Source organism: Triticum aestivum, chromosome 7D (genome assembly GCF_018294505.1).
Source record: "Triticum aestivum cultivar Chinese Spring chromosome 7D, IWGSC CS RefSeq v2.1, whole genome shotgun sequence".
NCBI classification, from domain to species: Eukaryota; Viridiplantae; Streptophyta; class Magnoliopsida; order Poales; family Poaceae; genus Triticum; species Triticum aestivum.
Window position 1 is genome coordinate 568,359,155 of NC_057814.1, and position 12,221 is coordinate 568,371,375.

Consider the following 12,221-nt stretch of genomic DNA (forward strand, 5'->3'; position numbering starts at 1 on the left):
TTGAATTTTTCAAAAATAAAGGCCTCCATGGAGCTCGGCCTCCAAAACGCCAGTCTCGTTTGTATGTAGTATATATATTTACAATTTTATAAAGTATACACAAAATTACAAAAATAAAGCAAAAAACGAAATGTAAAACGTGCTCGCTCTGAGTTGGTCGTGGGCCCATTTGTTGAATTGCGGTAGTGAGAGACCCGGGTGTTAACCCTAGTGCTCGCTCTGAGTTGTCTCAAGAAACAATAGAAAAAAATAAAGTGCTCGCTCGAATGGAGGCGTCGTCGACATCTCAGTGCGTGAGCAGACCGGACTGGCAGCCGCCGCCGCGGCCGGAAGTAAGGTTACCGGACCAGGTCGAGGCGACGAGAGCTCGCTCCAGGCAAGCGGCGGAGAGGCGCCGGCGGGCGTGAACCTGACGAGGGCTCGCATTGGAGGAGCGGCGGGCGGAGCGGGCGGAGTTGAGCAGGCTGCGGCGGCGGCGGCGGCGCGAAGGAACAATTTATTTTCGCCCACGACTCGGGTAATTTATTTTCTCCCCTCAATCCCCCCTCCCCTCCCCACCCCCCGTCACAGTTTTGCTGTTAATTAAGAGGAAAGTGGATATTTGTGTCAGTTAATTGTTCGCCCCGGATAATCTTGGAGTCCTGCTAATTTTGATCACTCCCTAAAAGAACAAATTTTGATGACAACTCGGTTTCCAAAGCAACAGAATAGTAAATTTATTACAACTCCGCCATGTAATACAGTTTGAAGTCTGATACTTGTGCAACATGAATTCTTCTCTCTATATATATTTATGCAATACGTTGAATTGTTGCAGTGTATTTTCCTTGTTCAGGTTAGGTCTTTTCATCGCCATCGCCGTATGGAACGGACCTCAACCTACGATCCCCTGCTCGGGACCTGGAGTATTATGGCGTCCGATGGAGAAACTCCGACAGGCGCGGTCTTGGATCGGTTCTTGTCACATGCATCTAGGTTGTATGGAAGCGTGGAGAGCGTTCTCTGTGCTGGGGCAGCCATTGGTTTATGCTGGGCAGCGTGGCGGTATTACGAGCGCACCGTGTGCCTCCGCAGCTACGGCCGTGACATGACCGCTGGCAGCAAACAGGCAGTCAGCCCGGTGGTCGGCCGCGACAGCGAGATAGACCGTGTCATCTCCATCCTCTGCCGCAAGACCAAGAACTGTGCCGCGCTGGTCGGTGCTGCAGGAGTAGGCAAGACAGCCATCGCCGAGGGCCTTGCACAGCGCATCGCTGCCGGGAAGGTCCCTGCAGCACTTGCCGGGGCTCGCGTTGTGGATGTTGATCTCGGGGCGATGGTGGCCGGGACCATGTTCCGTGGCATGTTCGAGGAACGCTTGAAAGGCGTGATAAAGAAGGCGGAGGATTCGGGTGGCAAGATAGTTCTATTCATCGATGAGATGCATACTCTTCTCGGCGCCGGTGCAGTGAGGGGGGGATGCCAGGATGCTGCCAATATGCTGAAGCCGGCGTTGGCCCGTGGTCGCATCCGCTGTGTGGGTGCGACGACTTTTGATGATTACCGTAAGTACATTGAGAAGGATGCTGCACTCGAGCGGCGGTTCCAGAAAGTGCACGTTGAGGAGCCTAGCGCGCAGGCCACCATTGCCATGCTGCGGGCGCTAAAGCAGGAGTATGAACAGCACCACGGCTTAGAAATCCAAGATGCCACTCTTGTTGCTGCGGTGCAGCTCGCTGACCGCTACATCACCGGTGAGGAATTAATTTTATTCCTTTTGTTTCCAGAGGCGATTAGTAGATGCATGGACTCATCTAGTTTATTAGGAAGTCTAATGAAACATGAAGGGAAGAAACAGGATTATGTATGATCTTTAATTGGTTATGGTCAGATGTCCATTCTTGTTAAGGTCCACTAGCTCACATTCTAATTAAACTATCTGCTCAATTGTTCTGCTGTGCAATTGAAGGGCAGAATTATTGCATGAGACTGTTGTGGAGCACCCATGTTGCAACCCATGCATTCAGTTTAATTTGGTTTAACTAATGTATATAAATCATGTTTACGGTATTGAACAAATTCATGATAGTGCCAGATGCATCAATTAATGGAGCAGGTGCTTTCTTTCTGCCGAGTTGCTCCGATGGTTGGCAATAATGTATATATGTTGGAGTTAATTGACAGATTTATTGATGTCTATACTGTAGGTCGTCAATTTCCTGATAAGGCAATTGACCTGATTGATGAGGCTTGTGCCACAGAAACCAAAACAATGATGCGAGTTGGCGACCAAAAAGAGAATAACACTGTGCAGAGTAGCTCTAAAAATGCAGTGAAGGAGGCAATTGTTTGCCCTAATCATGTAGCTCAAGTAGGCATTCTCTTCCTAATGACAGTTTCGTACTGTTTTGATCGACGAGATGTGCTTGTCATGCAAATTTTAACAATGTTATTTGAAGGTTGTGAGCCAATGGACTGGAATTCCTGTCACTGCACTTGACCAAGAGGAGAAGGATAGACTAATTCACCTAGCGAGCAGACTGCGGGAGTGAGTTGTTGGCCAGGATGAAGCTGTAAATCTGGTTGCACAAGCAGTGTTACGTTCCAGAGCCGGCTTTGATCAGCCTGGACAACCCATAGGCTCTTTTCTCTTCTTAGGCTTGTCTGGTGTTGGAAAGACAGAGCTTGCAAAAGCTCTTGCTGTGCAGCTATTTGACAGCGAGAAGATGTTAGTTCGCTTTGACATGTCTGAATATGTTGACAGGGGATCTGTGCTGCGTCTCATCGGAGCACCTCCAAGGTTTAGTTTGTATATCTTTTTGAACATGCATTACTTTCTCATATCATACTTTAATTTTGCTGATCGTAGTTGCTTTATTTGGTCCTTCTTAAAGCTATGAAGGCCATGAAAAAGGTGGACAATTGACGGAGAAAATCAGGAGACGTCCATATAGTGTTATCCTTTTTGATGAGGTGGAGAAGGCAGATCCATCGGTGTTGAACCTCTTTATTCAACTTCTGGATGATGTTGTGTTGACAGATGGGAAAGGCCGGACCGTAGATTTCAAGAACACCGTCATCATTATGACCTCAAATCTAGGAGCGGAGCACCTAACAGCAGGAATGGCTGGAAAAATCACAATGGAAGCTGCACGGGACCTTGTGATGCATCAGGTTTGTGTATACAAGAGACTGTTGTTGCGAAGTCTCCAGTAGACGCATGCTGAATGGTGTGTACATTTGTTCTTGCAGGTCCAGAAACACTTCAAACCTGAGCTTCGCAACAGAATGAGTGAGATTGTTATATTTGAGCCGCTTTCACGCGACAAACTGAAGGAGATTGTGAAAATCCAGATGAAGAGCATTGTCGCCAGCGTAGCTAGCAAGGGCATCTCTCTATCTGCGAGCGATGCCGCTCTGGACGTGGTTTTGTCGGAATCATACAACCCAGTAAGTGCAGCTTCCTTTCAAACCTGAGGCATATTAGGCTCATGTTTAAGGTAACAATGTTTATGTTTTAGTAACCATCCATGCTTAATTTGTCCCGCACCCGCAGTTGTATGGCGCAAGGCCTGTAAAGAGGTGGTTGCTGAAGAATGTGATGACTGATCTCTCCGAGATGCTGGTCAATGGACAAATTAGTGAAGGCTCGTCAATCTCCATTGATGCTGCCAATGACAAGAGGCTCAAGTTTGAAGTGTTGAAGGTGTCAGATCCGCGACCCAAGAGTCTGACGGTCAAACTCCCTGGTAACTGCGAGACTGTGTAGCTTTCTTTATAGCACGGCGACTGCGATTTCTGGATATTCTGTGTAGTTTTTGGTTCATCAGTGTCATGTGGAGTACTACGTGATAATTCAACGCAGAAAAGTGCACTCACACTTGCTGAACAGGGTCTCCTTCGTTTGCGCCGTGGCCACTTTGTAGTTTGTTTAAGGAAAAAAGCTTCTCCCTGTTAGTTCGCACCTCCTCTAGTTTCTACCATAGCTAGTTGATGGCGTGATTGGCACGTGAGATCGACAAACTGGGCGCGTGGCTTGGCTCAGAGCAGTACAAGTTCTTTGCCCTCGTAGTTTATAGCAGTAACTGCTTCTTACATCTAACGCTAAAGAATATATTAGGATGTGCCACAGTAGAACTTAACAATTTATCTTTGGTTCCATGATTTGCTGGATGAAGCAAATTGGAGATGATTCTCATTAGCGACAAGGAGTTCAGAATGAATAAATTAACCAAACTGTGCAATCCATTTATGATCCATCCCCCGTTTGACATATAAAAAGTTACGAGTCCACTAATGCTTGGAAAAGTTAAACTAGTTTTCAACGACTGCTTGGAAGAAAGAAAAATAGTTGGTCAAAATTTTCAACCTTTGAATCAAACTGTTGTCAGTTGGCACATTGTAGGATAAGACCAACCAATGAATGGTACAGGGAAGGAGGAAATTCAGGGACCAGCTTTTGTTATCCTTTTTATAAGAATACTGTTAGGAAATTCCATGCACCTCAAGCTTTTCACCATGATATACTCACACCACCATTCCAGTCACTCAAGGGCCGGTTCTTCCAACATACCGAGGGCAGCTGCCTTCAATTGTTATTTTTTTTCTACCCCATCTATATGTAGTCGGCATTCAATGCATTTTAGCATCTGTATCTACTCCTAGTACTTATTATTCGCTCTTTCCATTTAAGTGAAAATAAATACTCCACTTCACTGCAAGCCAGCATTGTACATATATAACTTTGCAAGATACATGCCAAGGCATATGCACCTGAAATGCCATTGAGATTTTACTGCTCCGGCCTCCTCTTCCATCCACAAACAACCAACATGTGTTCACTCACACCCAGATGTAATTTGTATAGGTTACCCTTTTCTTCAGTTGCATGATTTTATCATCTAGCTAGCTAATCATTTTTGTTCGGCATGGGAGGTACTGGGACATACAAGGGCATCGTTTCCACCTTTTCTGCAAGCTCTGACACTAGGAGTGTTTCCTTCTGCTGCAATCGTGGTTCCAGTAAGAAGTAGTTCCTACCATTGCTCTAAAAAAGCTCGTACATTACGATCGCGATGGCCATCAACTTGATAACAATGGTTATCACGATCAAACTTCAGGATTATAGATAGTGTTTTTTGGTGGCAGAACTGATTATGTTTGATATCTAAGTATCTTCGGTAGCTCACTCACACCCACCGCTCAATATCTTTTCCAAACCTTAGTCTGCATGCACTCTGTGCAAGAATTTAAATTGCTAGCTATAGCTTTTGGGGGACTAAAAGCGAGGTTATGTAACTTTGTGCCGCCATTCTAGGTATGGCCGCTATAGCCGGGCAAAAATAACATGTAAAATTAATTCAAAATGACCACACATATATAACTAAATAACATTAAAAACATAAACCCTAACAATGTAGTATCCAATCTTTCTTGGGAGGTTGTTTTATTGTAGAGCTTCGGCCGACTGGCAATTCTCCAGAATTAGTGGTCAGCTGGTCAACTCAGATTAGCATTTCCAGTTAGGCATCCATCTGGGCAAACATCTGACCGTTTCGTACTCAAACAAAATTAAAGCTCAAGATGGCAGTGGCACTAATATGAACAAACCCCTTGCTATACGAAGTGCAGATACGATCATTGGCTCCCATGGTCAAATAAAATTGATTTAAATTGCCCATTGCAGTGTTGTTAACTAAATTTCTCCACTCTTATAGCAGTGAGGAGATGCCTTATCTCGTCATGTACTGGGCACATTAACCAACTAAATAAAAATCATTTGTCTAACAGAAGCCATCATAAACTTCAGGAAATGTGAACCACTCCAATACAGTTGGAAAGGTAAAGCAAGTAGTTAGTGCCATAATCTCTCTAGCCAAAGGCTCCAACTGTCTGGCAAACAATTCCCAAGGCTTCAGGCAAGCAGTACAAGTAATAGGGAGCATATCATTCTGCAAGCAAGATAAATAATTCAACATAAAGATAAGCTACTTCAGTGAAGAATAGGTTAATGCATAACTTCACCAAGGAGAATTCTAGACAATGCATGGTTGTAGCATAGTAGGACACATACATTTATGCTGAATGTATGGATCATGTCAGTACTTAGACACAAACCTTCAATTATGTACACTCCTAGGAACATACATATATCGGAGATTAATTCCTAGGTCATCACAAAAAGCAGAGACAAAGCAAGATCAATTCGCACCCCCTGGCCTCAACTTGTGGCTGGTGGCAATCATTCAACTTCTTCTCACACTGACTCGTAGCAGCTGAGAATCTGACATGAATGAAAAATTCAAAAGATGAACTTGCACATCAAAACTATTATCATACCCGCCCTTCCAAGTAGATTGGCCATCTTGCCCAGTCGTGTCGGTATCATGTAGACCACGCAGTATAATAGGACAGTGATCGCCACCAGGATAGCTCAAAGATGCTCACAAGAAGGGAGGGAGCCTCCATCAGTTGACGACGTCTGTGGATTTACTGTGCAATGTAACAATGTGAAGCGCAACCTTCAGGCATACTGACAGCGGAGGAAGCAATGCAGAATATGCTGTAATGTGCAAGGCCATCAGACTTCGAAAAGAAATTCACTCCTTATCTACTCCTAGTACTCATTTTTCGCCCCTTCCCTCTATCACTGAAAATAAAGTAGCTACTTCACTGCAAGCCAGCATTGTACATATACAACTTTTCAAGTTACATACCGCCGCATAGGCACCTAAGGTACCATTGAGATCTGCCTCCTCTTGCAATCACAGATAAAAACATGAATTCACGCAAATGCAGATGCAATTTGTATAGGTTACTCTTGTCTTCAGTTACATAGTTTTATCCACCTAGCTAGTTAACCATTTTTGTTCGGCATGGGAGGTACTGGGACGCGTGTCGTTCCCACCTTTTCTTCAAGCTCCAGCAGCAGGAGTGTTTCTTGTTGCTGATAATGTGGTACTTGTAAGAAGTATTTCCTATCGTGCGCTGAAAAATCTTGTACATGATCTGTTCTGCTGCCATTAAAACAATTATGATGGCTATCAAGATCAAACCTCGCAATTAGGGATAGATGTTTTGGTGACAGAACTGATCATGTTCAATACATAGGTATCTTTAGCAGCTGACACCTTACACCTACTGCTCACTATCTTTTATGAACCTCAGTCTGCAATGCAAGCACTCTGTGCACCTAATGACCAGGTAAGTGTCTGTGATCCATACATAATCTGGTTAGTAACTGGCAACGTTTCTTCCATTTTCTGCTACTCAGTGTCAATGGAGTGTTAGTACGTTCATTGTTTTACTGAACTCCACTTCCTATTGTCTCTTTTCTTAATAAAAGGTACAAGCTTTGTCTAACTTCAGCGAATAAAGCAAGAGTTTAAGTACATGAAGAAAACAAGAAAAAATATCTTTATCTGGACATCTGCCTCTCAATTGCTAATGCTCATCCTTGATCTTGGTAATAAAGCTGTTGGCATAGCCTTTGGGATTTGGAAAACCAATCACATTAGTTTTTACAAATCTCTCATGATGCAAGCATACAAGGGTTGCGATCATTGTTTGCCGTTTGGTTCTGTCGATTGTGAATAATAGTTGCCCTAAATTACTTTAAACCGGCAACATTTTTTCTCTACTAAATCTCTTATCAAGGATCTTAATTGGAGTTGGAGAAACTTAGCCTTTCAAAGATCGTCCTTCAAACAGAATGAAAAGTATGGCATGCATATATGAAAAACACACATAAGAGAATGGGAAAAAACTGACCAAACTACGTCAGCCAACCATATATTTTTTATTACATGGGTGTAATTTCACATGAGAAAAATCACATGTACGACTGGTTAGGTTCTCAAGTGAAAACTTCGCGTCAGGGTATAGGGAATTGATAGGCTGCAGAATAATTTTACACACACCTAATTATCTTCCATGCCAAACAGTACTTTCACGGGTAGATGGAAAGAGAGAAAATGAGTGGAGTAGACAAAGAGGCTAAGATGAATTGAATGCCAAGTTGCCAACTATAGATGGAGTAAACAACTTAAGAAGTATCGTGTGGAAGAGAGAGCACATTTAATTTATTGAACATTGCATTCTTGTATCAGCCAACACAGTGTAACTTGCAAAGAAATGTTTCAAAATCACTTCTTTTTTTTGCGGAGGAACAAAACTTAGGTTTCTCTAGATGCCTATGATAAAACTACACTGAGATGCATATAATCCATGAGTATTAAAGATACCTAGATAAGGTGTGAGGATTATCTTTGGTAAGATTTTTTTTTTCCGGGTGAAATAGCTACTTCACTGCGAGCCAACATTGTACATACATAACTTTGCAAGATGCATGCCAGGGCATAAGCACCTAAGATAACATTGAGGTTTGACTGCTGATGCCTCGAATTCCAAGCGCAAACAAACATCATGCGTTCACCGCACGCACACCCAGATGTAATCTGTATAGGTTATTGTTTTCTTCAGTTACATGGCTGTGTCACCTAGCTAGCTAACCATTTTTGTTGGGCGTGGGAGGTATTGGGACACGCAAGGGCGTCATTTCCACCTTTTCTTCAGGGTAAACCATCCCAAGTGGTTGTTCTTCTAGAATTCGTTCCTATAAAAAGTACCCCCTCCGTCCGGAAGGAGTAGTTCCTATAGTGCTATGAGGGAGCTCGTACATGGCGATGGACACTTCTTTCAACACAATAATGATGATTATCAATATCAAACCTCGCGATTGTAGATAGAGTTTTTTTTGGTGCAGAACCAATTATGTTTGATATCTAAGTGTCTTTGGAAGCTCACACCGCACACCTACTGCTCAATATCCTTTCTAAACCTTAGTCTACATGCACTCATGAACTAGCAGATGGACCATGACATTAAAGAATGACGGTGGGAAATATATCTCAAGCTCACATAGTATTGAAATGATCTCCTCTTGTAGTTGTGTTAGATGCCACACACTGATCGACTTTCGGGACATAACGTCGAAAAAGTTGCACAAGTCAATAAGTGTGTTGCGGGCGTGATCGTCCATTATCCCTCTGAAAACTACCGGAAGTAATTGTGTCATATCACATGACAGTCATGCGACTTCATGTTGCTAAACTTTCCTTTTTCGAGTCAAGATACCTGCGTATGAGTCCTCAGTAGCCGGAAGGAACTTTCATGCCGTCGAGGCATTTGAAAACTTGAGAAAGCTCATCCTCGTCGAGAGTGAAGCAAGCTGGGGGGCAATAATCATCTTTGGTTTTGGACACAATTTTGCCCTTGTCTGACTCGTTGCCTTTGACTTTTTTTGCCCTTGACTATGTCCTTGGTTTTAATGGATGAGGGTTGAAGCTCTTCCGTAATGCCGATATCTTTCAAGTCTTGTCTCGCCCTCGGACCATCTTTACTCTTTTCTGGCATGTCAAACAGTGTGCCAAGCAAACTCTCGCACACATTTTTTGTGATATGCATCATATCAAGAGAATGAGGCGTACTAAGTAGTTCTCAATACTGCAAGCCCCAGAAAGCAGACTTCCTTTTCCATACTTTTAGCAGTATTGACTTCTTTCTTTTCTTTCCTGGCTTAGGGCAATCTTCCCAATTCATTAACATTTCCATGATTTCTGCTCCAGACCTCTTACACAGTGGCCCTCGGGCATCAGTGTCGTCGAACAGATCTCCACGAGTTCTTCACTCGTCCTGTTTGTCAAGCCACCTTCTATGGCCCATGAAGACTGTTTTCCTACTGCCCTTTTTCGATAGCTGTCGAAAAGATGTGTCATCCATACATTTAAAATAACTGCTTGTCCATGACACGCCTGACCGGAAATATATCCGTAACCCAGATAGTCATAAACGGTCGTGAGCAATGCTGCTCTCATGTGAAAATAATTTCCTATGCTAGCATCCCAGGTTTTGACTCCTTCAGGCTTTCATAATATTTTTAACTCCTCCTTCAACAGCCCAAGATATGTGCTGATATCATTGCCAGGTTGGACTGGCCCTTGAATTAGCATAACCATGTCTATGTACTTTTGTTTCATGCAGAGCCAGGGCGGGAGGTTGTACATCCATACAAATACGGGTCATGTACAATGTGTGCTACTCTGGTTGCCAAATAGGTTTAGTCCATCACTACTGAATCCAACCTGGATTTCTTGGTTCTGCTGCGAATTCTGGTTATAAACTGTCCAGTGCTTTCCACTGACAACCATCTGCAATATGTCTCAGAATGCCATCACTTTTAGACGTTCTAGTCTTGTGTCAAGTCATGTTCTTTGCTTCCTTTGGGTCAGTGAAATAACGCTGCAAGCGAGGAATCAACAGAAGGTACCATACAACCTTTCGAGGTTCCCTCTTTCCAGGCTTGTATCGAGGTTCGTTGCAAGTTGGACATTCTATTTTATCCTCATACTCATTCCGATATAAGATACAATCATTTATGCATGTGTGATATCTTACATGCGGCAAATCAAGCGGGCATATGATCTTTTTCGCCTCATCGACACTACGAGGCAACAAATTTCCCTTAGGCAAAACTTTGTGTAATTATTCCAATGTAGCATCCAGACTTGCATCAGTTCTCTTGAATCTTGCCTTGATGTCCAGAAGTTTGAGCGTGACATGCAGGCGGGTGTGCTCGGGATCGCAACCTTCATACAGTGGAGTTTTCGCGTCTAATTCCAATTGCGCCAACTTTAGAGCCTCTTTAATAGCAGCTCTCTCGGTTGTCATCTTCTTTCAAAGCAGATATTTGACACGAGGATCTTGTAGCATTGTAGCCAACGACGTATCCTGCGTGACAGTCTCATGATCCTCTTCATGTTCGGGTGACATCTCATCATTTCCTCCTGCACGCGCATGTTCAGTGTTTCCTCCTTCTGGCGGCTCTGCTTCATCGCCAGAGTTTTCCGCATCATTGTTTCCTCCTTCATCATTGCTAACATCCTCCTCACCATGCTTTGTCCACCGTGTATAACCTGCAACGAAACCGCGACAGAGCAAGTGCGCCAGCACGCTGCCTTCGAACAGGTTGTGCAAAACTCCATTTTCGCATGTCAAACATGGACATATTATCTACACTTCACCATTTAGCATTATATTTTTCACCGCGAAATTGAGAAAGTGTTGGGGAACGTAGCAGAAATTCAAAATTTTCTACGCATCACCAAGATCAATCTATGGAGTACTCTAGCAACGAGGGGAAGGGGAGTGGATCTACATACCCTTGTAGATCGCGATGCGGAAGCGTTGCAAGAACGCGGATGAAGGAGTCGTACTCGTTGCGATTCAGATCGCGGTTGATTCCGATCTAAGCACCGAAGAACGGTGCCTCCGCGTTCAACACACGTGCAGCCCGGTGACGTCTCCCACGCCTTGATCCAGCAAGGTGAGAGGGAGAGGTTGGGGAAGACTCCATCCAGCAGCAGCACGACGGCGTGGTGGTGATGGAGGAGCGTGGCAATCCCGCAAGGCTTCGCCAAGCACCGCGGGAGAGGAGGAGGAGGGAGAGGGGTAGGGCTGCGCCGAAGAGAGACGTTCTCATGTCTTGGGCAGCCCCAAAACCCCAATATATATAGGGGAGGGGGAGGGCTGCGCCCCCATCTAGGGTTCCCCCCCCCCAAGGGGTGCGGCCAGCCCTAGATGGGGCTTGGGGGGCGGCCAAAGGGGGGAGAGAGGGGGCGCCCCACTAGATGGGCCTTAGGCCCATCTGAGCCTAGGGTTTCCCCCTTCCCCCCTTTCCTGCGCCCTGGGCCTCTTGTGGGGGGCGCACCAGCCCACCTGGGGCTGGTCCCCTCCCACACTTGGCCCATGCAGCCCTCTGGGGCCGGTGGCCCCACTTGGTGGACCCCCGGGACCCTCCCGGTGGTCCCGGTACATTACCGATATCACCCGAAACTTTTCCGGTGACCAAAACAGGACTTCCCATATATAAATCTTTACCTCCGGACCATTCCGGAACTCCTCGTGACGTCCGGGATCTCATCCGGGACTCCGAACAACATTCAGTAACCACGTACATCTATTCCCTATAACCCTAGCGTCATCGAACCTTAAGTGTGTAGACCCTACGGGTTCGGGAACCATGCAGACATGACCGAGACGTTCTCCGGTCAATAACCAACAGCGGGATCTGGATACCCATGTTGGCTCCCACATGTTCCACGATGATCTCATCGGATGAACCACGATGTCGGGGATTCAATCAATCCCGTATACAATTCCCTTTGTCTATCGGTATGTTACTT

The 12,221-nt window shown here is 44.9% G+C and overlaps 1 pseudogene; it reads left to right on the forward strand.

Annotated features, from left to right (window-relative positions):
* The first annotated feature begins 247 nt into the window (after positions 1-247).
* On the forward strand, positions 248-3,857 carry LOC123166070 (chaperone protein ClpB1-like; annotated as a pseudogene).
* Positions 3,858-12,221: the final 8,364 nt, after the last annotated feature.